The following is a 26,167-nucleotide window of genomic DNA, read 5'->3' as shown; positions in this document are numbered from 1 at the left end:
ATAGCACACCTGCTTCTTTTGCCTGGGAGGAAGAGGTGGGAAATCCAAAGTAGAAAATGATCATGGGGAAAATGTTTTCTTGATGAGGATTTTGTAGCTCGTTTTTAGGAAGACCTTCCTGGCCACTCACTGCAAAGTCATTCTCTGAGGGGCACCGGCAGTTAGAGGAGCTCTTGAAGTGTGGGAACTCAGCACATCCCCCCGGATGTCCGGAGTTGCCAAGAACCCCGTTGGGGAGCCTGGAGACCCTGGCATGCTGCCTGGAACACCTGGTGGCTTGATTTTGATCCTTCCAGTGAATTGCCAGCTTGGCATGGGGATGTGAAAGCCACACAGGTTTGAATGGTGTAATAACAAGGTGTTCACAGGGTGAAAATGCAGATTTTGGGAATTTTGGTGTGGGGGTTATGGGGACAAGATGGAGGAATCAGGGCGTGTCTAATCCTTCTTCTTTCTTCTTCTTGTTCTGCATTTTCTGCTGTGATGTTGGCACTTGGGGATTGGTTTAGAGTAGAAATGCACTGTCTAACATAGGTGATAGGTATTGGGAATTAAAAGTAAATATGATATATGTAGTTTGTAGTATAAAAGGACGACACCGCCTCGGGGGCGGTCAGAGCGCTTGTGGCTGCCGTGCTGAGCGGACCTCGGCTGGGCAGAAAGAAAATCTTGTAGATAAGAAATAATGAACAACCTGAAGACCAAAAAAGTGAAGAGTCCAGACTCATTCTTCAGAGCACGGGCTGCTGCAGAACCATCCCACGCATCTTGGGGCAGAGAACAGACAGCCGACCCGAGATTGAAGGACTAAGGAGGGTCTGTTACCAGTTGTTCCCCATACTCAAAGCTGGACCAGACTGGGCTGTAGTGGTCTTCTCTCAAACACTACCAACATTTCATTAGTCTCCTTGTCTCAACTCTCCTCCCAGTCCATTTTTCTCTGCTTCCAGACCCTTATCTCCTTGTCAGTGTTAAAGCAAGAGGAGTGGAAAAGAGCATGGAAAAGAGCAAAAAAGATCCTTTCCATCCTTTTGGCTCCCTGCTGCCCTCCCTCCCCCCCACTCCTTCCCACAAAGGAGCTGCAAGTATTCCTCTGCACCACAAAAAGGACCTGCCAATGGGTCTAGGACAGAAAGAGTTAAACTCAGACGAGCACTAGCTCCAACACAGTTAATCCATATAAAGCTCATGGATTTCTCTGCAGTGATCTTTGTGGTTGTCATTTGCATTTTTTTCCTTTTGTGAAATCTTTTCTTCTTTCCTTTTACACTCGTATGCATGCAGAAATTAGCATATTGTACCGAGAGTGGGAGATGTAAGAAGCCGACCCCCTGCTGTTCAGCGGATTGTGCAATCTGCAGGCGGCATCAATTTTTCAGCAGTTTTCTCATTTCTCATTACAGTCAGGGCACCGCACAGCTCCCGATTCAACACAATCCCTAGTGGTCCTACAGACAAGCATATGGGCTGTCGAATAGCCGTACTGCTACTTTCATAGCATTAATATCCTTGTTTATGCTTCCACCATAATTAATCCTGGTATTAATATAGTTTGGGCTTAGCTTTACTAATTATGTATGGGCTAGCAGGATAATTATGTCAGCAGACTCCGGCGCTGATACTTGACAGCAGTTTGCTAACCTTAGGAGCTGCACATAAACACTTTGGCTGATCCTGCCTTGGAAACAAGGAGGGCAAAGAGATGAGGAGGAGACTGTACATGGCAACTCAATGTCTGATACCTATAAATACTGTTTTTAAAATAAGGAAATTTCACAAGCACAATAAAGTTGTCCTCAGGTATCAAACTCTGTGGTTGTCATAGTGATGTGTGCATTATTAAGAGGGTGTTGTTCACTCTGGCATCTGAGCTTATAATGAGGACAGCTCATTATCAGCCCAACGAGAGTTCCTTTCCCCACTGACCACATTGCAGCTTGATGGTGCATGGGGCTGAGGGGAACTTTTTTCCCTGTGTTCCTTCCCTGCCCTCCATCCCACTCCACCCCGAATAATCTCAGCAAGCTATTGGTACAGCATACTGCTGTGCAGGGTTAATGAATGGCTAGTGCTAGGAAAGCCATTTCCCAGTTTGCCTCTGGTTTGGAGCATGCTTGTGACTTTAATGGGTAGGAAAAATCACACTTTGGCCACTTTAGACTCTTTGGCTGTCCCTGGCCTGCATGTTCATTAACATTGCAGATTGGGAAGTTTAAAACAAGCCATTAGTTTGCTTTTATTTCTGCACCTGTTTCTGCTGCCTGACTGTTCCCAGCAAATATCCTTTGCGGGGTCAATGATGCCCCTTTGCGCCAGGCACATGGCTTAATGGAACTTCCTTTGCTTATCATTAGCCACTTTGCATTTTTATAGAGCACTATTAACTGGGATGCAGACTTGCTTTTAATTCCCTTCTGAGGTTTGTACACAGCGGTCACATCCCTCCCCCGCTCCTCAAACAATCCAATTATCACAGTTTGTCACACAGGCGTGGATGACCCACACACCACCTGCTCCGCCAGCGAGCCCGATCCTCTGGGATGGCAGCCCAGCATAGCAGTTCAAGTTTTGCCTCAGAGGGGCCCTTTAAATGGCTTTAAATGTCATATATCTGCTTTTGTTGACAAAACCAAACCTAGAACCCAAAATCAGCTGTGAAATTACATTATTTGAAAGTATGAAAGGGATGTGAAAATGAATTTAAAGAATTTCATTTTTCCCTGTCTCTCCTTCTTTTTTTCCCCCTCTTTTTTTTCCCATGGAATAGATTTATGTCTAGACAGACAACCTGTGTATTGTTCAGCCCCATTAGGCAATCCTGGTGATGTAAGGATCTGATCATCTGGAAAGTTTGAAAAGTGAAAGTTAGTGAGAATGCTGCTGTTGGCCTCCTATACAAGTCTGTATGTAAGTGTGAGGTCAGAATTAAGGATGTGATTAAATGTCATCAGCTTCAATTGGATTATGTGCTGATGCATTTTCCTGAAATGTCTCCCAAACCTTAACCTAAAGACATGGGTGAAAATGTTCCCCATGTCTTCAGTTAATTTTGGAGCAGACTCTTTGAGCTTTGCCATTAAATTCCCCAGGTCAGACTTTCCTCTGCCCAGCCCTCCCTGTGTGATTTCTGTGCCTTTCTAGCAGCATTTGGCCTTTGGCCTGTGACGGCCCTTGGACATCTGCCTCTTATTCAAAAGTGGCTGTACCATTGTAGAGCACAGTACTTTGGGTCCTGCTCCAGTACCTGTTCTTTTAAATTAAAGGGCCACTTGCTAAAACACAGAACTGGTCCTAACACCAGAAACTTTGTCCCATCAAATGCAGAGATTGTAACTGGAGAGGCCAGAGCTGTGTGCTCTCTTTGGCCCTGAACTCTCGAAATTTTCTTTGCACAGCAGCAGAGTTTCAGGAAGGGTAGAACCTGGTCTGAGTGGCCAGTGTGTGACCTCATGAACATGGGTGCTGAATCCATGGCCTGGGTGATCCTCCTATATCTAGCCAAGGGTGAGCTGTGAGTTGCCCAAAGAAGAGGCAATCCCCCTAAATTCTAAAGCATTTGAGAGATCTCTTCTAACAGAGACTTTTGCATGTTTAGAATTGCACTAGGGGTTTTCCACAACTTCCTTCCAGTTTTATTTTATTTTTTTCTTTTGGCCATTGTATTTCAATGGTCAAAAGTAATGAGGTCCCTCCAGTAAGGGTTTCATGCTGCATGTTCTCTTTGTCATACAAAAATCAAAGGGAATTTCATATGTGAATAAAATAAGAGGCCCTCAAGCTATAGCTAGAAGGTCCTGGATTACTCCATCAGTCTACAGGAGAAATCCTCCTGCCCTGAAGCGGTCATCTCCAAGGAAAAACTCTCTGTGTTTTTAGACTCTAGAGGGAATTTGGATACACTGTGGAACTGCATGAAAGTGTTTACTTTTCCACCAAATCCCAGATTTCTGATCTTGAGATGCAGATCATCTGAAAGTTACTTATTGTTTAAATGCTAGACATTCTTCTTAGTTCTGTATCATTTGAAGGCTGAGTCGGTAGCAGGGAGCAAAATAAGCCAAATGTTTCAAGTATGTGTGACTAGTAAATGGATTGGCATTTTGTCTTGTATTTCAAAAGGCTTTTTCTACTGGGAAATTAGTCTCTACTCACAGCATTGGGGATAATCTGCTTATAGTCCAGTTCATCAATATCTTAAGTACCCACATGCTTTTACTGTACAACAAAGTAACTGATATTTAGATGCTGGTTGTTAACCATCTCAAGTAAATTTGCTAGCAGAATATGGGTGAGTTTTAGACAGCTGTGCACACTTTATTAGCACAGACTAAAGATGTCTATCAGTAGTTAACATTTTCCAGAAGCTTTAACATACCAGAAGCTTGTTAGACTCTTGGACTACAACTACATTTCTCTCTATGCTCAGGACCTTGCAGGCTGACACAAGGTGCTATAGGGGAAGAGAAAGGCCTGGAGGAACATGGACATCAGCACGAGACTGTGGGTGCTTAGCAAAGGTCCACTGGCAGAATGGAGAGATAATAAATTGACAAGATAAGTAGCAGGTGCCTTTTGTTTGGCTCATTCTTGATCAGCTACTTCAGCCTGTAAACTTGGTCTTTTTGGATTCCCTGAAATGGTGGAATATAGTCCTCAGTTTCACCTTCCAGTACTCAGTGACAGCAGAAATGGCTCATGGAGCTACAGTCAGCGATTGCTATGGCAGCCCTGGGTGGATATGGTTTTAGCAAAATTCAGCATAGAAGTGGGGATGAAGGATCTACTGGTGCCTAAAATATAACCTGAGACCCACAGGGTGCCTAAGCTGTTTACAAGCAGAAGCCGTGAGGGCATATAAGGGAAAAATCCTTGTACACAAAACGTGCTTCAGTTCTTTCTAAACATCTGCTTGACCACTGTCAGAGAGAGGCTACTGGGCTAAACAAACCCTTTTTTTGATGCAATATGGCCTTTCTTAATCTCTTTGAGGGTGTACTGTTGCATACCCAGTGCTTCTCGCTCAGTGGCATTCCCTCTATTGCAGGTAACACTGTGGACACCTGGGCAGAGATCAAGGCCCTTGCTCTTCATCTCCATGAGTCAAGACAATGAAAAGTCACTTTCATTCCACATGGGGACAGAAATACTAATGCAGAGGGCAGCCAAGAATTGCCCTGTTGCTCTGGGGTCTTGAAAAGGCAATCTTAGCAGATTGGGGCAGGTATTAGTTTCTTTGCCATCTCTGCCCTGAGTTACTACAAGGGAGATCAGTTGGACCAGAAAAGTTGGACCAGACATAAATGAAGCACAGGATTTTTTATTAGGGCATGAACACAGAAACTGCTACTCATGGTGTATAGTTTGCAGTTTTAGGTTATTTGCTGCATGTATATTCACCAGACATAAATAGCTGACAGCAGTTACACTTAGTGATACTGTTGGAAACCAGAGTCATATCTCCTTTATGAGTTCATGAAAGGACCCTTTCAACTTTAAAACACCAAGGTAGGAAGCCAGTTATACAGATGTGTTATTTTAAACATGTTCTTTCATCCAGGGCCAGTCCTCTAAACAAATGTCAAGTTGAGCATGCAGGGGAGTAGTTTTCTCAACCAGATCTAGGTGTATTTTCCAATCACTCTTCTAACTCTGGAGTTATCTTAATATTTCTGAGTCTTGTCTTTTTAAGGAGGCCATACTATAATAAAGTATTTGTTCATTTAAGCCAGTGGAGGAGGAAAATTACAGTTTTGGAGAAGCTTCTGTGTTTTTCCATTTGTTTTTATTCTTCCCATCCAACATGGTGATGGTGATGGATGAGGAGATGCCCAGGTGAAGTACCAAAGGACAGCTGGGTTATTGGGTTATTGTCTTCTGTCCAGAGCTGTGTGGGTAACCCTGGCTTTTCTTTCCCAAGGCTAACAGGGAAAGAGGTAAACAGTGCTGTTCCAAACCTGATTTAGACAATATAGAATGTGGTCTCTTTTGAGAGACAGTGAACAGGTGAGCTCACCCACTTGTTTTTATTCACCACTACATGCAATCTTTGTTGAACACAAGGACTTAATCTAGTCTGTGACAGCTCTCAAGTATTTTCTCTCTCATTTAACTTTTCTTACCTTAAGGAAGGTGAATTGCCTTAAAGCAGGTGGGCTTCCCCAAAGCAAAGAAATCAACAAAAATGTCCCTACAGCAACTTCTTCTCTTAGGATCTACCCCCTTTCCTGGTGATGTCTGTAAGGGCAGCAAGGCCCAGGTACCACTTTATTCTTTAGTCCATATAACACTGAAGGCTCTTGGTGATGGTGTCCTGCTCCTGCACAAGCCCCAGGTATGCCGGTGATGAGCTGAGAGATCTGGTCTTTGCTGTAAGTAAAAGAGGTCAGGACAGAAGGAGCGGGTCTCTGATGAGTTGCATGATAAAGCAGATCCACATTCTGCCAGTTGTGTGATTATACACTGGGACATGATTTTTTAATGGAGATGGAAAACAGACATTTTGACAGGACTGAATTTTGCTCAGGGCTATCTGCGCTACACTCAGTGAAGAGTCTTGGCCGAATTTGTTCCTGGATAGAGAAGACACAACTCTGCTGAGGCATGATAGATCTGAGTTTGATACTGAAGTGCAGCTGTAGACAAGTATTCCATGTTGTCTCCTGTCAGGGCAGAGAGAGGAGCCCTGTGAGATGTTAGTTATGAAGTCCTACTGCTGCCCTGTGCCTGTTTGTCTAGCAAGCATGCTGATTTAAAGAAAAATGTTTTGGTTATCTAATTGATCTTTAATTTCAACTCTTTTAAGCTTGTCTTGTTGAACATGCTCCCTGTGAATAAACTGTTGTTGGGGCTTAACCTGTTCTGAGAGTTCAGAAAATCTTAAAGAATTTCAAAGTTTTGTGGGCAGAGAATTGGATTGAAATATAAATAAATGAACAAACAGAGAGAGAAAGAAAAAATTGCTGAAAGGAGTAATCTGTAGTTGCATTTCAACTCCTGCAATACAAGAGGAGAAAAAGTTTTCTAAGTCCTTGGATGTGCATCTTGCCAGAAGGGATCATGTCAGAGCAAAGTGACATTTTTTTTTTCCCTTTGGTGATGTGCTAGCAGGGCTTTGGAAAGCACTGGTGCTGTAAGTATGGCAGCATTGTCATGATATAGTTATGGATGGAATTTCTCTCCCCTTTTAAAATGGTACTTTTCTTGAGATGCCTACACTGGTACTGAACCACCTGTCTGGAAGACTTCAGGGCAAGTCTGAGACTGTGTTGGAAGGGGAACTGTAGTCAGATAGAAGTAAGCTTGGCTGAACTGCAGAGGGGTAAATGTATCAAGTGTATTATTCCTTGGGCCGTATCAGACAGGAAGTTAGATTAGGTGATTTGATAATCAAGCTTAAACCAGCCACTGCTGAACTAATAGGAGACAGCAAACACCTAAGTCAATGCCAAGATATCAACAATGATGGGTTCCTCAGAGCACTTCAAGAAATACTGGAAAGGGGTTTTAGTCCAGCAAATTAGATTTCCCAAACTCTGTGCATGTTTGGCAATCCCACTGAAGGTGTAGCATTTATTCTTGTCTCCTGGCTGAGCCATGTTTAGCTATCCTGGTGGACTATCAGCTTAACATTATCCTGCAAGGAAGAAAATAGGACCAAGCCCCTTGTGGCCTCAAGGATGGTAAAGGGAATGGTTTGGCAGTATGATTGGGCACTTCCCCATACAAGGAGTGCTGTATAATGGTGCTAGAGATGGATCTCACCACCTTCTGTTGGCAGTCCTGGTATTCCATGGATAGTCCCACCTAACTGACCTGATGTTAAAGATCCTGCCAATAACAGTACTGGAGAACAGCACCCTTCATTTATCCATTGAACTCACTGAATGCTGCTTGCTTCACCTTGCCCAGCATAGCTGTGCTACCCTGTAGAACTGTGTGGGGAGCTTGTATTTCATATGATAGCTCATAGGAGCTCATATGAAGTCCATTTGAGTTACCTCCTGAGAGGTTCAGAAGGCCATTTCTGGGTGGTGACCAATGGTTGTCTGCCAGCTGTGATAGCTGGACCTGGCTGAATCCACCTCTTGCAACAAAAGTGACTTTACCACCTCATGCCCTCCATTGATGAGCAGCCAACCACTGAAAATTAATTTAAGTATTTTCTGTCTCTTGCAGGGCCCAAAATGAATGTGCAGAAGGCAAAGCTCTCTCCTGCTACTATTGTATATAGCAGCCTGTTTACTCCTTATTTCTGAAAGAATGTTTCTTTGAGGTCTTTTTAGGAAAAGTCAAATATGATGAAAGGGTGTGAAGAAAAAGGATGGAATCAAGCTGCTTGCAATGAAAGAGGAAATAATTCTGAGAAATACAGCAATTTAGACATTAAAGTCTTCTTTCTCCATGAGAGAAGACCCCATCCATTAAAAAAGTCATAAAACCCTTTAAATCAGGCTGAGGTACCTTTCAGGAGGATGATTGCCAGTTCAGGATCTGTTCAATGTGGGGAAGTACAAATGTACCAGTTTTAATCATGATAAATAACTTCTCTTTTATCAAATCATCTCTGCTGGAAATAGTTTCTCTCTGTGCAGTAATGATAATTTGCGCACTTATCATTCAGTACCTTCCCAAGACAAGCAGCCAGCCATGGGATGTAATTTAACGACTTATCAACCACAGTTTCATCCAGCCCTTTCCAGCCAGAAGGGCATTTCACACTATTTAAGTGACTTCACCATATATTGCCATCAATTTAAGATTTTACCAGCCCCTAGTCATTAAAATTTTCCACTCAGCACTTCACTTTATAACCTGGGGACGTAGCTGCTGAACGGCACCAGCAGGGCCCACGGAATTATCTGCGTTGTGCAGGTGATGGGATAATCACAGAAAGAATGCAAATCACTGATTGGCTCTCAAAGGATGCAATCATGATTAGCTCTATGTGTCATGTACAGAGTCTGGAAAGGCATGGGGGGAAGAAAAAAGGAGTATCTGTGGCATGCTTCTACCCTGCCTTGTGTGTTTTCCAATGGAGGTGTCTCTCCGGGGTTGTGTCTGTTGAGCTTGCAGAAGGTGGGATCTGGCACCAAACTCAGTGCATTGCACTTCATCTGCAGTGCAGCAGAGAGGCAAGGAATGTTGGAGAGGTCCCACAGTTCACTGCCCTGCAATCCTTTGTGGTAGGTCCAGGTCTGGAAGAGCCCTGGCTTCAAAGTCAGAGTGTGTCTTGGTGCAGAGGCATTATTGAAGTCTTGTTAAAGTCAGGCATGCAGGAGTTGTGTTCAGCAGTGGTTACTCATTTTGGTCCTAGTGAGGAACTGGCTGGTGGTGGACACAGGAGAACACTTCTCTGTGTTTAAGGTGCAGTGTTTTGAGGGAGTTTGGGATCTCCCCGTCTCTGCTGAAAACACCTGCTTGGTGGTGTATCATTTCTTTTTGGATGACAGGTTCAAATGAAAAGAGGTTAGCGGGACTTACCCACCCAAGGAAGGTTTTCCCCATCCCAAATTTCTACAGCAGTGACCCTAGTCTTCCATTATAGTCAGGATACACAAAACTAATATAGTGTAGGGTCTTCCCCTTCTTGTCCTCAACCCTAAACTCTGTTGTTCTTCCCCTTTTTATAAATAGAGATGGGATGAGCAGCTTAACAACAGACTTTTGCATTGCAGTGTGAATAGTGAAAGAGTCCTATTTGCTCCCATTGGGATAGATTTTATGAGACTGAGGGCCATCCCTGGCCTTTCTATGACAGCCTTTCCTCTGACAGTCCTACCAGCACTTACTGGCGCTGCTATTACTATCTGAAAAAGAAGCACAAATACAGTGCTTTCTGGCCTCCTGACAGACAGAATCAGACCCTGTGCTCTCCACCTGGCTATTGGAGCTGTAGCAAATTTTCCCAAAGCCTGCTAAAGCCTCACTGCAGCATCCTCAAATTCCTAACTGCACCCCTTACTCCTTCTGGGAACACACATTGCTCATGGCTGCTTCTTTGCTCTTCCTTCCCACTCACATCTCTGTTTGGATGAGGAGACTGGAGAAATACTGACAGCCTTCATAATTATCAGCACAGTGGATGACCTAACATGAGCCTTTTCTCCTCTTATGGCTGCCTCAAAGCTCACAAGAATCTGAGGTGTCTGCCCATTTGGCAAACCTGGCTGAGCCCAGACGTTGATTGGGGAATTGGTCTGCAAATCTCGTTTCCTTTATTTAAAACTTTGCTTCATTTGAACAGAAATCATTCCTCTCCTTTGGCTACTTCTTGCTTTTAAAAGGTCCTTAGGACCTTGGAAGAAAAAGCATATAATACCATCCATAAAGGGTTTCACATCTGTTTAAAACCCCCACAAAACTTGAAAAAGTCATCTGCTTCTACCCCTCTTGCTGCTCTCACCTGGGGATGTCAACATAAGACATACAGCACAGGAACCAGGAGTCAAAGACCCAGACGAGCCTTTTACAGTCTGTGTTGGCATAAAAGAGATAGAAAAAGGCAGATAGAATAGGATGGAGAGTAAAAATACTCACCTTAAGATGAATTCTAGATGTATTTTTTCCAGTCATTTTTCATGCTGAGGTGGCTTCTGAACAGATTGCTGTGCATGGCAAGTCAACCAGACCTGTTATAGCAAAAGCTCACTGTGCAGCACAATTTAATTACAAAAAAACATTGTAGGATTCCTGAGCCTCCTACCACCTCTGCAGTGTGGGAAGTTGTGCAAAACTGGGGGCTGAACTGCACCCACAGCGCTGGAGTCCACAGTGCCTCTTTTAGTCATCACATAATTTTTCTCACCTCTCCTAAGGCTTTGTTGCCTCATGCGTAGGCAGTGCCTGGTGTTTTTATGGTTGGGTACAAGCTGTAGGAATCAGGGAGGGGATGAGTGAGGGGGCTGGGCATGCTCCAGATGTTTCCCCCTGGCACCACACTAATGTGCTGACCATCTGGCCATGTGCTGCTGTTTCCTTCTGCAGTGGCACTGAGTGCTGGAAGACATGTGGGCCAAAGCACAGTCTCACATTGTTCTGAGAGAACCTTTTCTTTTTTTGCCAGCTAACAAAGTGACTTTGCCATCGAGTTGGTAAAATGCCACTCCACTGTTTGAGAAAGGAGGAAAATTCCCATTACCAACTGTGATGAATTTATTCCTGGGTTTACACCTGTGTAAACATGAGGACAGAGAGGGCGGGTGACAGGAGAAGATTTATAGCTGAGAGAAGTCTTTAAAAAGATGGTGGCAAGAATAGTATTTTGCCTCTGCAGCCAGGATCATTATCTCTTATTGCCATAACTTTGGGGTAGGCTGCTTGTGTCTGTGTAGCTGTTTACCTTCCAGATGGCCTACAAGTGCTATACAGAATTTAAGTCTGCTTGCATAAGGTTTCAGATAGGGACCATTCATTTGAAAAATACCCCCAGCTCCTCAAAATGCATAAATACTCTGTTATGCTATGTTGTTAAAATGCAGAGATTGGTCAGCGGATTTTTTTGAGCCAGAATCCAGATGTTCAAATGCTTTTTTGTTTAAGAAGGCAGATAGGCTTTAAGAAGATGCCCCTTCTTGCCTAGTTGGTAACATCAGGGCAGGGTCTACACCAACACCAGGTGTTTGGCATCATGCAGGGAACTGCTCAAGGCTAGAATTTCTGTTTTGCAGAAGCCAGTGGATGTTTTTGAAGTCTGATGTCTTCTGAAAATATGTCTGGGTTGTTCTTCAGTGAGATACAAATGCCTGGGGGAAGGCTCTTTCCTCAGCCCAGCTTCACCTCTCGGCTGCAACTTTGGCGGCTCTCCCCATGCTTTTTCTCCACCCAGGTAAGTGAGGATATTTTTGCTATACTCTCAGTCCTGGGATTTCCTGTATTTTGGATTTATGGAGTCTGCTGACTACACTGCAGTTTTGTCTTCAGTGTTTAAGACTTTGCTGGGGTACATATTTTTTTCCAGAAGTCCTGGTGAAACCATTTTCTTGTATCTGTTGTTACCTCTTGGCAGTGTGGTTAGGATGCATGTGCCTGCTCTGTTTCTGAGTGAGCATAGCACAGGATGTGTCTTTCCACCTCCTCTGGCTTTAGTGTCCACTGAACACCTCTGAACACCCAATGGATGAGAGATCCTGCCTTGGCAGCCAGCAGCACTCATCCACATAGGCTGGGATAATTCAGCAGAGCATTTCACTTCCTGACAAAGCCACTTGGCTTCACCTTGTTTCTTCAAAGAGGGCTCTGATCACTGTTGCAGCACCATAAATCATCATGGCCAGGAAACACCCTTTTGAATGCCACAGTATAATTTTAAAGCTCTGGACTGTATTTGGTCTTTTGGCAAATACCAAATGTACACTTAAAAACTGAAGGGCGCTTTTCCCCCTGGAAGTGATCTGGAAAGGAGCAGATTGTCCTTGGACTGTTTGCAGAAGCTGGAGTTCAGCAGCTGTCATTTGTTTGGCTTCTCCCAGCCTCCAGGACTGGTGATATCCTGGAAAGCAGGATGGGGATTTGGTTCGGAGGGGCTGGGGCAAGTGGAACAAGGTTTTGAAATTTTTATCAGTGTAATACTTTCACATCCCAAAGATCTCTCTTCTCTCATCTCTTGAATGTATTGTGCTCATTTATTATTTTCTTTGACCAGAGGCCAACACACAGCAAGCAATACATATATATTTTGTAGAAGAAAATTAAGTGGTTTCTGGTAATAAGCCTTGAAGAATTATTAAGGTGTCTGTGTTCACTCTGCATGATAGAATGGGAGGAATCAATGCTGCAATTGATACTCATAAACAACACAAAAAAGTAGAAAATTTCCACCCTTTATAAAGAAAGGTGAAAAGGATTCTGAGCAATTTTAAATTTGGTAAACATTTTTCAAAATCTGAAACAAATTACTGCGGGGAGCTCAGAACGGAGCAAACTGTGGTTCACTATCCAGAGATTTTTGTAAAAGACTGAAATTCAATGAACTTCATGCTCCTGAATGTGTTAAAAGACTAAGAAGCTTTATTACATACTACTTGAAGACAATGGAGCTTTTGACTTGGTCAAACAAAGGTCAGACCTAAATAAAGGACTTAGATTTTCAACAAAGCAGATGTAATGTCCTGCAAGTTGTGGGCAAAACACCTCTGTCTAATCAAGCAGATCCTGTTGTCCTGGCAAGAAGCCAAAGCTCATGTCTTCAGGGAATGCCTTTTTCTTGCCTTAGGAGAGCAGTGTCCAACTGCAGCTGCCCAGGAGAATATCCGATTGCAGAAGGCATGAAAGTCAGTATCTACTGCAACCATCCCACCACAGTGTATCCATGTTTTATTTCTACCTAATTCATCTGCTGCACACCCTTTTAAACCAATGAAGGGGGCTACAAAATTTGCCCTTGCTCAGATAGAGTACAGCACCACGAGAAGCTCAGAGAAGCTGGGCAGGGAACACACTAGCTGCCAGCCTTTTCCAAAAAGGAGCACATTCCTTTTCTCTGATATTGCATGCTGGGCCCTGATGGTAGTGGGCTATTACTAGGAGAATGCATGAGGAGGGTGATAGGTATAGCCCACAGGTTTTCATGCCTGTTGAAGGATGTTAGTTTGCTTCATCTGGGTCTCTCTGCTCTCACAAGATTTGTCCTCATGAATCTATACACTTGGAACAGGCTACCAGCAGTTCCAGTCACTCTGGGGCTTCAGCCTCAAGTTGTGCAAAACTGCAGACATGAACAGTGCAAAACTGTCATTAGCTCTTTGTTAAACCAGGAAAAGAAAAAGCACAATATGTCACCGTCCTGACACCTAGCCTAGTACATGAGTTTGTCCTGAAGGACAAACTCATATGTTTGTCTCTCTATCAGAGAATCTAAGTTAATTTAGTTGTTGGAGTATTTTTTATGCCAAGGATAATAAGCAAAAGGGCTCCACACCCAGCAGTAATTTTGTAGAGTGGTGTCATGAATGTGGAACAAGTTTACAGAAACAGATTTTTATTGTGCTTATGCCTTCTCTGTTAATATCTAGATTAACAGTAGAGATGACAGGCCATATAATCCGTAAAAGGCAAATTCTACATCACCACAGTTTCACAAAATGAAACTCCCCTGTATAATGGTAGAGTAGCATAGACATGTATTAAAAGTGAATGTATCTTTCTGACAGCTAAAAAAACAAAGCACTCCCTCACCTCTTTTTTAATAGCAGTGGTTCTGGAAAAGGCATTAGTTTTACTGCTGTCCTTAAGGCTAAAAGGAGAGCACATGTGACTCTTTGGTTTCAAATAAAATGAACTTTATTGCAAAATGTTTATTCTTTCGTTGTCTTGCCAGTTGGGTGGCTTCAGGAGTTTGTGTAATACATGGAAAGCATTGTACAGTAATTGTTCCCCATCCTTAAAAATTCACAGATTATGAATTCATAGATTTTTTTTTTAATGCAGTTGAGTGTGGCTGTGAGCTTCTCCATAGCTAGGAAAGACTGAAACCAGTACAGACTGCATGTGTACAGCTTCATTTAATCCATATTTATCCTTAGAGTAAGTTATCAAAAAATACATCAACCTCAAGTCTAGTACAAGGAGTACCTCAGGGTGGCAGGGTGTGAAGCCCAGATTTATTCTGGGTGCCCTTAAATGAAGGGAAATCTAACTGAGGTGGCTGGTTCAGGAATATCACCAGAGCTACAATACCTACAGCCAGTGTAAGTAAGATCACTCCAGAGGGCAATGAGATTGGGATGCATCACCCTACAGTGCCTCTTTATCTATCTAGGGAGAAGTAAAATAGAGCTCTTAGGTGGCCAGTCAGTAAAACAGAGTACAGGTAATGTGTGGAGTTGATATGTACTGAGGCCTGTGTGTCTGAAAGTGTCTGGGTCCTGCCAGAGAGGGCTATGGAGGTAGTGAAGTGTCAGAATAGCTGCTGTTGTATTCCTAGCACTGCTGGGACCTAGGCAGAAGAACGACCTCGCAGCTGGAGGTGGGAAGGAAAAAGTGAGATAAAGACAGAGGAGCAATTAGGAATAAGGAATGAGAGTAAAGGAAGGAGAAAATGCAAGGAAAGCTAGAACAAAGAAGCTGAAAAGGACTCAACACTGCGGTATGTGCACTTTATAGTGGTGTATATATATCTACAAACCTGCTCTGAGCAGTGTGTTTGTTCCTCTCTCAGCAGAATGCACGTGTGCTTCAGTTCCTCACCACTGAGCATCTCTAATGAATGCTCTTTTGTAGCCTCCTGAACACCTCCCATGGCTAATGCAGGGTACACTAACATATTTGTAAAGGTTTGCTTAGCAGTGAATAGATCTGCTCTCACTTCAAAATACATCAGTGGCATGTAGCCTCAGGACCCCCTGTATCTTAAACACATCCCTGGTGGCAAGCCAGATTTAACTGCACACAAAGCCATGCTGCTTTCCTTCTTTAGGGTGCTGCCTCCACATTCAGCCAGAGGGGCTGCAGCCATGCTCAGCACATCACCCTGATGTGAGCCCACAGGGAACAGAGGTGTTCTCCTCACAGGTGAATTCATCCCTGCACATCCCATCGTGGGCCCAGGCATCAGCTTCAGCACTGGAAAGATTTATTGTATCTGATTGCTCTTCTTTGAAAAGAATGCCACTCTCAGAGAGAATTTCAGCGCCTGGGGGCAAAAACAAAGGATTGTTTTGGTTGTTTTGAATTGATCGTGGGCTCTTTGCATGTCAGGGTACTCTGCTTAGGTTTCCCACTTGTGGGTTCTCTGCGTGCATGCTGGAGTCTTCCAGCAGACCTCCCTGGTAGCACTGCAATAGTGGAGTGGGTTAGTCACAACTTGGAGAGGGTTTGAAACTTAGCAGAGTTTTTCTATCTCTGAAACAATGAAGTTGTTCCCACAGGGAGGTCCTGAAGACCTGGCAGGTATTCTTGGTATAAAAATTGGACAGAAGTCTCAATCCTGCATCTCATCCCACCATATGAAGATAAATGCTCCATGGAGGATTCCTTTAGGATGGATGTTGTGCATGAAGAAGTAATTTTGCAGGGTGAGATTGATCTCTGCTGCCTCTGAGCACTGTTCATGAGTGAAGTGGGAGAGGGAATGGCACTGGGAGAGCTGCAGCCTGACTGTTCTGTGCTTGACAGACATCAAGGGTTGCTGCCTCTGGAGTATGGTTTGAGCAACCCTATGTAACATCTTGAGCAAGAGGATATGGGAATCTCCTCTTCAGTTCCTTCATCTCTCTGGTGCTGAGATCTGACTCCCAGAGGTCTGAGGATTTGAAGAAATCATCGCCCATTCCTAGCTTCATAAATCCACAAGGTTACTGAACTTAGAAAAACTGCTGATGAGTATCTGTGAAAGGAGGTGGTAGCTTTAGAGTGAGGATTTGCTTATGCAGAGTGGCTGAGAAAAACTTACTCTGAATTAACAAAATACGTGAATGGAAAGCGGATTATCAATGCCATATAAATGGATGAATTCCTTAAATTCTTCTTTTCAGAATTAAAATTATCCTAATTTGTTTCAGTATAATTATGGAAGGGAATGTTATACTGGCCTTTAATGAGATAGAACTTACTGACTGTAAAACTTAGCCTGGGTTAATTTTTTTGTGTCTCCCAGCAGGGGTGAGATTGGAATACAGTCTCGGATTTTTTTGTTAGTAGGAAGCTTGTATTGTCTTTGCTGGGGATTTCAGTAACTGCTTTTGGTAATGTAAAAATCGGTTTTTATTACGATTGTACTATTTATAACATTAGGAAATGAAATATCTGAATAAGCAATTAATTAATCCCCACCATGTCGCTGTGAGGTTGGTAAAGGCTTTGTAGCAACTTCTCTGTTCATTGCTGTGCTATGTCTGCTTTTAGCATGGAATACAGCAAGGCAAAGCAGTGCTACAAGATATAGCAGGGAAGAGGAGAATCAAATCTTACTGGACACATGGGAGGAATTAAGCAAGTAAAAAAAGGTTACTGCCCATCTTAGAATTTGGTCAAGCCACTGTGAGAAAATGTTGGGGGAGTTTCAGCAATCAGGGTGTCTGCTTTATGTCTAACCAAATCCACACATGAGGGTGCCACACACACAGTGCACTGTGGTGAGGACCAGCTTAATAGCAGGGTGTAAATATTGTCAAAATAATCGTAAAGATGTAAAAATAATTTATCTAATTTTCTTCTGTTCAAAAGGAGAATTTATCTATTTAAATTAAATTCCTTAAAAAAAATTAAAGAGGGGAAAAAAACCCCTGAAAAGATGACTGCCCTCTGAAGGCTTATTCTCCATTGTCATGGCTTGCTCCATCAGTGTTGCAGTGAAGAGTGTTACTCCTCATAGTCCCTTCTCTGCACAGGCAGCTTCTTCTTTTCCTCAGAAGACAGTTTATTTTGTACCCAATGCTAAATCTCATGTTTGTCTTACTTCTTTGAATGAGCACAAGCCCTGTGCTTTTGTTCTTCTCATTTTCCAGTGCCTTTTTGCTGATCTTCTCTGCATGTATCTGAAAGGTCAGGAAAACAAATCAATATGGAAAAGGACCTCCTGCCCCTTTTTACCTAACCTGTAGGAGGGAGGGAAGGGAGATTGCCACTTACGTGAAAGGGAGTTTTAAATAAACTTGAAAAAAAGCACTGTGGGAGTGAGAGTTTGGAAGGACAGGTGTTGACTAGACCATTCTCTGCAGTTCACAGGGTGCCTTTGTGAACTCACCGTCTCCTCCTCCACAGAAGTGTATACAGACAGAACCGTAGAGCTGAAGCGTGTCCCAAGAAAGAGGCATTCTAACAGGGAATGGCCCTCTCATTTCAGCATCACTGACCATGAAGGTCAGGCACAGGGAGCTGGACTGAGACACACCACGTCATTTGAGGGCTCCCAAATGCTGACCTGTCTTCTACTGCCTGGGATTTCTTCTGTACTTTCTGGTTATTGCTCTCTTATTTCCATTCCTCAAGGTGACCAGCTCCTTGCTCTGCACTTAACTCCCCATGCACATTCCAGAGCAGTGGAGAGAGCCTCCACATCTGCATAGCAACCAGATTCCTGCTGTACCATCACTGTTGCAGTGAGGCCTATAATTGAGTTCTTGTCTAATCTCTAGCCTGAATACAACAGACAAGTTTACAAATCATGTCCTCTGCAGCTAACTTGCAGCCTCAAACATTCTGCTCTGTGTTCCATTAGAAGAGCACTCCTGGAATCTCCTTGGCAGTTCAGTGGAGAGGAGGGTGCTCTCCCTTTACTTTCCAATGATGAATATTTCTTGATTGCTCATATATGATCTTCATACAAATGTCTTATGATAGGTGCTAACAATTCAAGCCTTAATTTCTGAAATTATTTTAGTCTTTAAATACCTGTCTTTGAATTTAGCCTTAATTGATCTATCAGATGCAAGACCCTTGAACACCCTGCTGAGGTACCTTCTTTTCCCCCCAGCCCCATCCCAGCTGGTTTTTTAAAGAACAGCTGTTCACTTGCTGCTTATTTGGCTTGCTTATTTTGACAAGTACTGGTGTGGAAAAGCGGCTAATTGCTCTGCCCTCCTTCCAGCATCAAGGTCAGAAAACAGAAATGTAGAGAGCAAAGTGAGCCCCCCTTTTAAAACATGGAATTGAGTTTCAAAGTGCAGCCATCCAGCCTGGATAAACAACAACGTTTTGCACAGGTATCAGTGGGGTTCTGCAGCCCACAGTATCTGTCTGCTTTGTTTGTGATCTCTCTTTTGTGTTACATTTGTCTCACGGAATCAGCAGTAGCAAACAAACCTTTCCTTTTTGCATATATCCACACGTATAACCCTCTTGCTGGGGAAAACAACAGTGCCTGTGTGTCTCAGAAAGCTCAGCATTTGTGCTGCTCAGTGCAGGATGGTGGTGCTCCTTCTGCACGCTGGTAGTGTCAGCCACCAGAGCAGAGAGACACAAGGAAGGGACAGAAACAGTGGCGTAAATGTATTTTACCTCTTCCTGGTATCATCTGTTGAATTACTGAAAGTGCTTCATGAAAAGCTTTTTAAGAATATCTTTGCAGCAAAAGCCTTTTGCAAAAAAACAGCTGTTAGAAAAAGGGCATTCTTTTGCAGATGATAAAAGCAGAAGCCCACATGGTGGATGTTTTTCAGTCTTCCCTTTCCTTCCTTGTTTGTGTCCTGCCCCAAGCCAAGCCACTTTGGGCCCATTCTGGCTCTCAACTGACTGCACAATTCCAAAGGCAGAGTCAGGCTGCAGACAGATGATGCTGGTGTGTTGCACCTTCCATTTTGAAATGTCTCATGTGGGCAAGCTTCTGACATCTGCTTTAAGTTTGCTGTGCCTCTTGAGACACAGTTTTCACACTAAGATCAAATCTATGATTCCAAAAGGAGAGACCAAGTGAGGAAACCTTTCAGGGTCTTGAGCTTGTTGGGTGAAATTTCTTAGACTGAAATGCCCAGTGTTGTCAGAAAAGGGAGCCCAAGATTTATGCACTCAGAAATGAAAACTGAAATTGGTCCATTAGACTGAGCAGAGAGCAATTTACCTGCAGATGCCTTTACTCTAAATGAAACCACAGACACTTCACTGGGCAGAAGCAATTGACTTTGAGATAAGATGGGACTGTGAATTTGGCTTCCTTTGCAGCTCCAGGCAGCTCTGGTCATCTTTTAGGTCTCTGGAATGCTTCAAAAAGCTGATACTAAAGAGTTATTAAGAGAAGAAGGCCCCGTACATTGTGATTGTCATCACAGACATCTTAATGAGCCCTCCCTATGGAGGGGGACCAGATTTTAATCCCAGTGGTGTAAACCTGGAGTAGTAGATTTTAGTGAATTTCAGTGGGATTCTTCTAGAAAAATCCATGTATAATGAAAATGAAACATTTTTGAAGCAATACATTTTTATACTTCTTAGTTGCCCAATCCTTCAGCCTTAAAAATTTTTTTGGGATTCTCATGTTGGTTTGATATGGAAGGGCAAGAAGATATCTAATTAATCGCTATTCACACTCTTACAAGAATTTCCTTCTTGCAGTCCAACTCACCTCAGAAAGTGACACTGAATAGCTCAGAACCTCTCAGAGGTGACAGTATGGTCACCCATCTCTATCTTGCCTGGAAGTGTTTTGCAGACCTTTTGAGGCTTAGTTGCTCAAAACATCATAAAATGGTGTTTTGCCTGAACTTCTGCTCCTCTCTGTCTCTCAGTGGAGACAGCAGTAGCAAAGCAGTAATTCCCCCTGGGACTCCTCACCTAGTGCTATGCTCTAAGTGATCAAGACAGGCTGCTTACTTTCTCATCCACAAAAAGACAAGTAGGTGCCTTGCTAAGATTTGAGCCATGAAAGCGCAAAAAAGCTGTAATGAAGCGGACTGATGACAGTAAAAATAGATAATTAACGTGTAAAAGCTAATTGCTGAAGGCATTGCATGTGGACTGAGCTGTTTTGTGCAGACACAAGCTTGGCTGTTTGCTGGGATATAGCAGGATACACTGAGCGCCCATGGGCTTACACGGGGTCTTCACACCAGGGCTACATGTTTATTCTGATGATCAGATAACTCTGCTGGCAGCTGCTGCCATCACTCCATGAAGTTTAACTTGTACCATGGGCTGAAGTGCTTGTGCAATGGCACAGTCCCAAGGCCAACACCTCAAATATGGTGTTCAGTTTTGGACCCCTTGCTACAAGAAAGACATTGAAGTGCTAGAGCATGTCCAGAGATGGGCTATGAAGCTGGAGGAGGGTCTGGAGCACAGGTCTGATGAGAAGTGGCTGAACTGGGATTGTTTAGCCTGGAGAAAAGGAGCCGCAGGGGAGGCCTTGTCACTCTCTACAACTTTCTGAAAGGAAGACGGAGGGAGTTGGCCTCTTCTCTCAGGTACCAAGCAATAGGACAAGAGGAAATAGCATCAGGTAGCACCAGGGGATCTTTAAATTGGATATTTGGAAAAATTTCTTCATGGAAAGTGTTGTAAAGCATTGGAACAGGCTGCCCAGTGAAGCGGATGAGTCATCATCCCAGCAGGTATTTAAAAGATGCATAGATGCATAGGGACGTGATGGACCTGACAGTGTTAGGTTAATGGCTGGACTCAATCTTAGAGATCTTTTCCAAATAAAATTATTCTATGATTCATCTTTCCTCTCTTGCTATGTTAACTCTGACTCTGCTGAAAATTTGGCACCATGTTCCAGAAGTTAATCAAGCCCTTGTCTACTCTACTTTGCTCACAATTTTCATTTAGAAAAATGATATTAAGAGCAACCCTTCAGGGAAAATGTCGTAAAATTATGCTGAAGTCCCATGCAATGTGAGCCTGCAGAACTGAGATCTTGATATCTCTTATGGTTTTGATTTAAGGCTTTAGATTAAACCACCAACCACATACCATTCTGTGCGTATGCATAACACAATAGTGTTTTTACTGCACACAGATTCATACATACAATGAGACAGAGCAAGCTGCCTGTAAATTTGGATTCCAGAAACAGATGTGCCTGTGTCTTGCAATGTCCTCAGGTGTCTAAAGGAGACAAGCTTCAAAGATCAAGAAGATAAATTACTTTAAAAGTGGATCTCCCTTATTCCTGAAGAAGGCAGGAACAAATAGTAAACATGTACTCTGAAATTCAGCATGGTGATTTCTGATTTGCAGTATAATTGCACTTGCTTATGTCATGACAGAGAATCCTGAAAATGTTACAGGTGGCCAATAGACCTAATAAATGAACCTCAGCCATCTTGTTCTGTGAAATCCTTGAAACAGTGAGACCCATACAGCACCACCATACCTTGGGGTCAGACTCCCCCTTCATGGAACAGAACTGACAAAGGTCTGGGTAGCTTCTTGGAGGGTATGGAAAAGGCCTTTCATGGTTGACCAAACCTTTAAAATTCTTAAAACCACCAAAGGTTTCTGAAACAAATCTAGTAATTGTTGATACACTTGTCCATGTATTTCCTCACATTGGAGAGGTAAACTAGGACCTTTTTGAGAGGTAAACTAAGACCTCTTGTTTCGAGTCTCTTTCCCTGGACTGTTGGGATACAGATATGATGAGATCTGGATATGAGTCATCCATGGTTTGAGGTTTAATTTTGCAAAACATGACTCTCCCATTTGAACTTTCCCAAGAGCATCTTCCAACGTTATCACATGTATGATTTTCCCTTGTGCTGGCCAGGGCTGTGGGGATCCACCGTGAGCAAAGGGAACATCTATAAATGTGTGACTCCTGTCATGCTGGGTGATCTTGTGGTTCAGTCCTTCATCCAGCAGTAGGGACAGATAGCAGGGGAAGGGTGAAGGCTACACCAGCCATAGATCCATCGACTCTGATGCTAAATTTTCATTTTGGCTAAGCTAGTGCCCTTGGAAAACACTAAAATCTAAAAAAATAATGGAGAACAGCACTTATCTTCTTTAATATGTGAGCAATGTTGGATACCACCAACTAATAGTAGAAGTAGTAATAAGAACAACAATAACAGTAACAACAACAATTACCAATTACAACAATAGTAATAATAATAGTACTCTGAAAACCTAATTGGTGTCCTTCATTATGAGTCAGAACTACAATAAGCGACATCTGGTTTTTGTGTTTTTCCTGTTCTGTGCTTCCAAGAGCTGTTTGTAAGTCTAACTAGGGCAGTAGCCCGAATCCTTGAGAGGAGAAATTGTCTTTCCTCGTTCTGAAGCAACCTCTCTGACTAATCCAAGGCCTCACCTAAAGTTGCCCTTGTTGTATCTTCTGGATAGTTGAGAGTTGATAAAAGGCAGTGAGAAGTGGAGGAGCCTCTGAAAAAGTAACATGCTTCAGATCCAACACTGTGAGTAACCTGTGGTCTAGGTGTTTATCCCTCAGTAAGGTGCAGAGCCTGACAGTGCTGTGTCACTACAAATTACACCATGGATGGCTCTGCTATCATTACTGCCTATAATTTGTGTCACAGCACAGCCTTATTGCTAATTTTTCCTCCTCCATTACTTATATAGGCTCCTTTCTGTCTGCAGGCAGGTCAGGCAGTGAGCTTTTCAGTGATGACAGCAGGCCACAGTATTTACTGAAGGCAGCAGAGTTGTTGGTTTGGGGACACATGGGAAGACTGAAGGACAAAGGGGGCCAGTCCCACTCTCTGCCTCAGCTTCACTTAGGCTGGAGTCTCGGAGGTCCAAGCAAGTCCCAGGAACTCTGAAGAAAGCAGGCATGAAGAAATCTGGAAGGGATTAAAAAAGTACATCTGTGTATTGTCACTCAGCAGTATTAGGGCCTATCTCACACCAGATACTGAGGCCAACTGCACGGGAATGACGTGCTGGTGTGATTGTGTTTGGGCTGGCAAAAGCTAGCCAGCCTTGACAGGAGCAGCCACAGAAACAACCAGCAGGGTTGGGTCCTGCTGCACAGGATGCCTGTGGCAGGGCAGCCTAGCACTCCTGCCAGCCAGAGGTGAAGGAGCCAGAGCGTGTCACCACCAGAGTTATTGAGCCAGCACAGCCTGGTCCCTAGGGGCGAGTCTGCTTCCACTGGTGACCCAGGAGTGCTCAGTCACTGGACATCTGTCAGGAGCTGGGAAGGATCGGGGGCTGGATACACGTGGAACAATTTGAAGCATCTAGAATGCCGCTCTGCGTTCTTAGAAGACAAAACACCACTGCTAAAGTCAGTGTTGGGTCCATACGTAACCTAGCTTTGGAAGAAATCCCAGCAGTTGTGTTGGTCAATCATTTCTTCAGGGCTTTGAGGTTTTGTTTTCTTACTATAACTTTGATTTGCCTTAACTTCATATGGACAACAAAATCTGTTAAGTGTCACATCTTGCTACCTACTTATGTGGTGGAGAGTCAGAAAAACAGCGCCATACAAACTTTGAGGATAGAAAAGGTTGCTTTTTAAATGAAACTGCTTTGATGGTCTGATTATTATACACTTGATTTTGGTATTTCCCTCCTTGAAACCTGAATGCATGCTTTGAAATAATAGTGGAGATTCTGTCTTTTAAAATACCTGCTCTGAACTTTATTGACAACACAAATTCCCCAGTCTCAGTTGAGTTCAGACTTTGGCAGTAGCTTTTCAATCACACTGGCAACTGCAGGAACAGAACGGCATCCTGAAAATTAAAATCTCTGTAAGGCATTCCTTATCCTCCATAACTTAAGGGAAAAGGCTGTAAACACTGCATCCTAAACTCTTTGTTATGCTGGCTCAGAAAATGTGGGCTGTGAAACCATTAATTTTCTTCTGTGGCACTGAGGACTAAATTTTACTCTGACACTGGAAAAATGGTGCAACTCTGGATTTACATGAGTGAGGTTATGTTCTGTCTGGACCCTTTGTAGTTGAATAAAGTGTGGAAGATGCGGGAAGAATTACTTTTGAGTGGAAGGGGATCAGCGTACCTTAATTCTGAAATGTGAGCTGAGATTAAAAGGTACAGTGATCAATTCCTAATACTGCAGGATAATCCAAGAAGAAGAGATGTCCTCCTCATTTCTGTACTACAGAGAAAAGAAACAAATAAAGGCAGCTTTCAAGAACACTTCTTTTTACCTAAACTTTACCAATTCCTTAAACAAAAAAAAAACCAAACACAAGTATGGTGAGTTGATAAATACAAAGCAAAATTCTTTGGAAAAGAGGAAAGAACCAGAGTTATTGACACTGTTTTGTAGCTTCTGGATTTACTCAGATTGAGGTTCCTGGAACACTTATGTTATGGAATTTCAGCAATCAAGTAATATCATCACAATGACGTGGCATGACAGGCCTCTTATCACACACAAGCTATGTGTGTTTTCTGCTTATCATGTGTCTCACAATAGATGCTGGCACAGGGATGCCAGGTTCTTTGTCCCTAGGAGTAAAGAAATATTAATTCCACAAAAGGCCTTACATGAACCCTACGAGTCAATCAAGACTGGTTTTCCAGGGAGTAGCTGCTGCTAGTTTTGACTTGTTTGGGTTTTGTTTTTAATGCATATTCCTGTTCCAACATGACTTGCAGAAGTTGCCTAGAAACCATCTCGCGTCAGCTCACTCATCCAGGACACACAGCTCCCCATATGCAGGCAAAGAGATAAGCCTAACTTCCTTAATTTTTAAAGAAATGCAATTAACTCCCCTCTTCCTCCTCCCATGGATGTGATATCTGAGAACTTGCTTTAAAAACACCCCAACATCACTGAGGTAGAAAAGTCTGGCAGATGTTACATGGGGAAGTGTGAATGGAAGAGGTTGTCTTGAGGTGGTGGCAGAGTCAGAGCCACATTTGTCCCCAATAGAAGGTCCAGCAGGCTTGTAGGGGACCTTTCACTGTGCCTGGTGCCACAAAACAGCCACAGACTTGACACTTTTGCCTTCTGGCATGTAAAAATGCCAGTTATTTCCACTGCTCTGTATTCTGTCCAAAATATCCTCTTGGCTCTCCCTATATCTTATAGTACTTGTGACCGAGTCCTCTTGTGAAGCCAGTACATGTTAGGAGGCCTGCAGATTGATGGAATTTCTTGTGTTCTTCCAGGATAAAATACTTTACATGTGATAAATCCAGAGTAGCTGATAGCACTAAGCACAAATCTGGTGGTGAAAACATCCTGTGCAAATAGAGCTTGGAAAAAAAAAGGGCTTGTCTGGGCACCAGCTGGCCTAAAAGAATTTGGATCTTGAATCAAATTCCTAAGGTTTTATTAAGCTCTCTGGGAAAATACAAAACCAGAAAAATCATTTTGGGTTGACCTGTAGCACTTTATTTGGAAAATATTTATTTTGGGGTGCCTAGCCTTTTTGCTTGTAACTTGGGATGCTTTTCAAATGAAAAATGCCATCTCAGAAAGACATGTTGAAAGGAATTAAATACTTCTTAAGATGAAAATTAATGTTTCAACACTGGGAAAAAAGCCCCAAAAAGCAGCTCCCTTTGTGGGACTTGAAACAATTAAATTTGGATTGAATTTCCTAATGCCTCTTGTCTTCCCAATACTGCACTTTCTGGCAAGATTTGCTATGACTTGGATGTGTTTAATGTGTATGCAGGTAGAAGTAGAGGTTTCAAGGACAAGTGTGAGCCCCTGCAAAATAGGAGGACCTGTGTTGCAACTTCCAAATGCAATTCACTGCCAATTTTAACCTGTACCCCCTCACTCTTTCCTCTCTCCCTTACTGCCTCTCTCCTGCTGCTCCTGCTTTTTTGATGGAGTGTTCTAACCT

The 26,167-nt window shown here is 43.1% G+C and overlaps 1 protein-coding gene and 1 long non-coding RNA gene across 2 annotated transcripts in view; one reads left to right on the top strand and one right to left on the bottom strand.

Moving 5' to 3' along the window:
• KIF15 (kinesin family member 15) overlaps positions 1-10,735 on the bottom strand; it is a 90,879-nt gene extending 80,144 nt beyond the window's left edge. The window contains exon 1 of the mRNA XM_071429593.1: positions 10,537-10,735. The gene's annotated coding sequence lies outside the window, so the exon portion shown is untranslated. The remainder of the gene's footprint in view (positions 1-10,536) is intronic.
• Positions 1-26,167, top strand: part of LOC139591217 (uncharacterized) — a 75,557-nt gene that overhangs the window by 31,583 nt on the left and 17,807 nt on the right. The window lies entirely within an intron of this gene.

Source organism: Agelaius tricolor, unplaced genomic scaffold (genome assembly GCF_023055355.1).
Source record: "Agelaius tricolor isolate 1412-34295 unplaced genomic scaffold, bAgeTri1.0.p SCAF_6, whole genome shotgun sequence".
Taxonomy (NCBI): Eukaryota; Metazoa; Chordata; class Aves; order Passeriformes; family Icteridae; genus Agelaius; species Agelaius tricolor.
The sequence above is the reverse complement of the archived record's forward strand: the minus strand, read 5'-3'. Positions and strand labels throughout refer to the sequence as shown.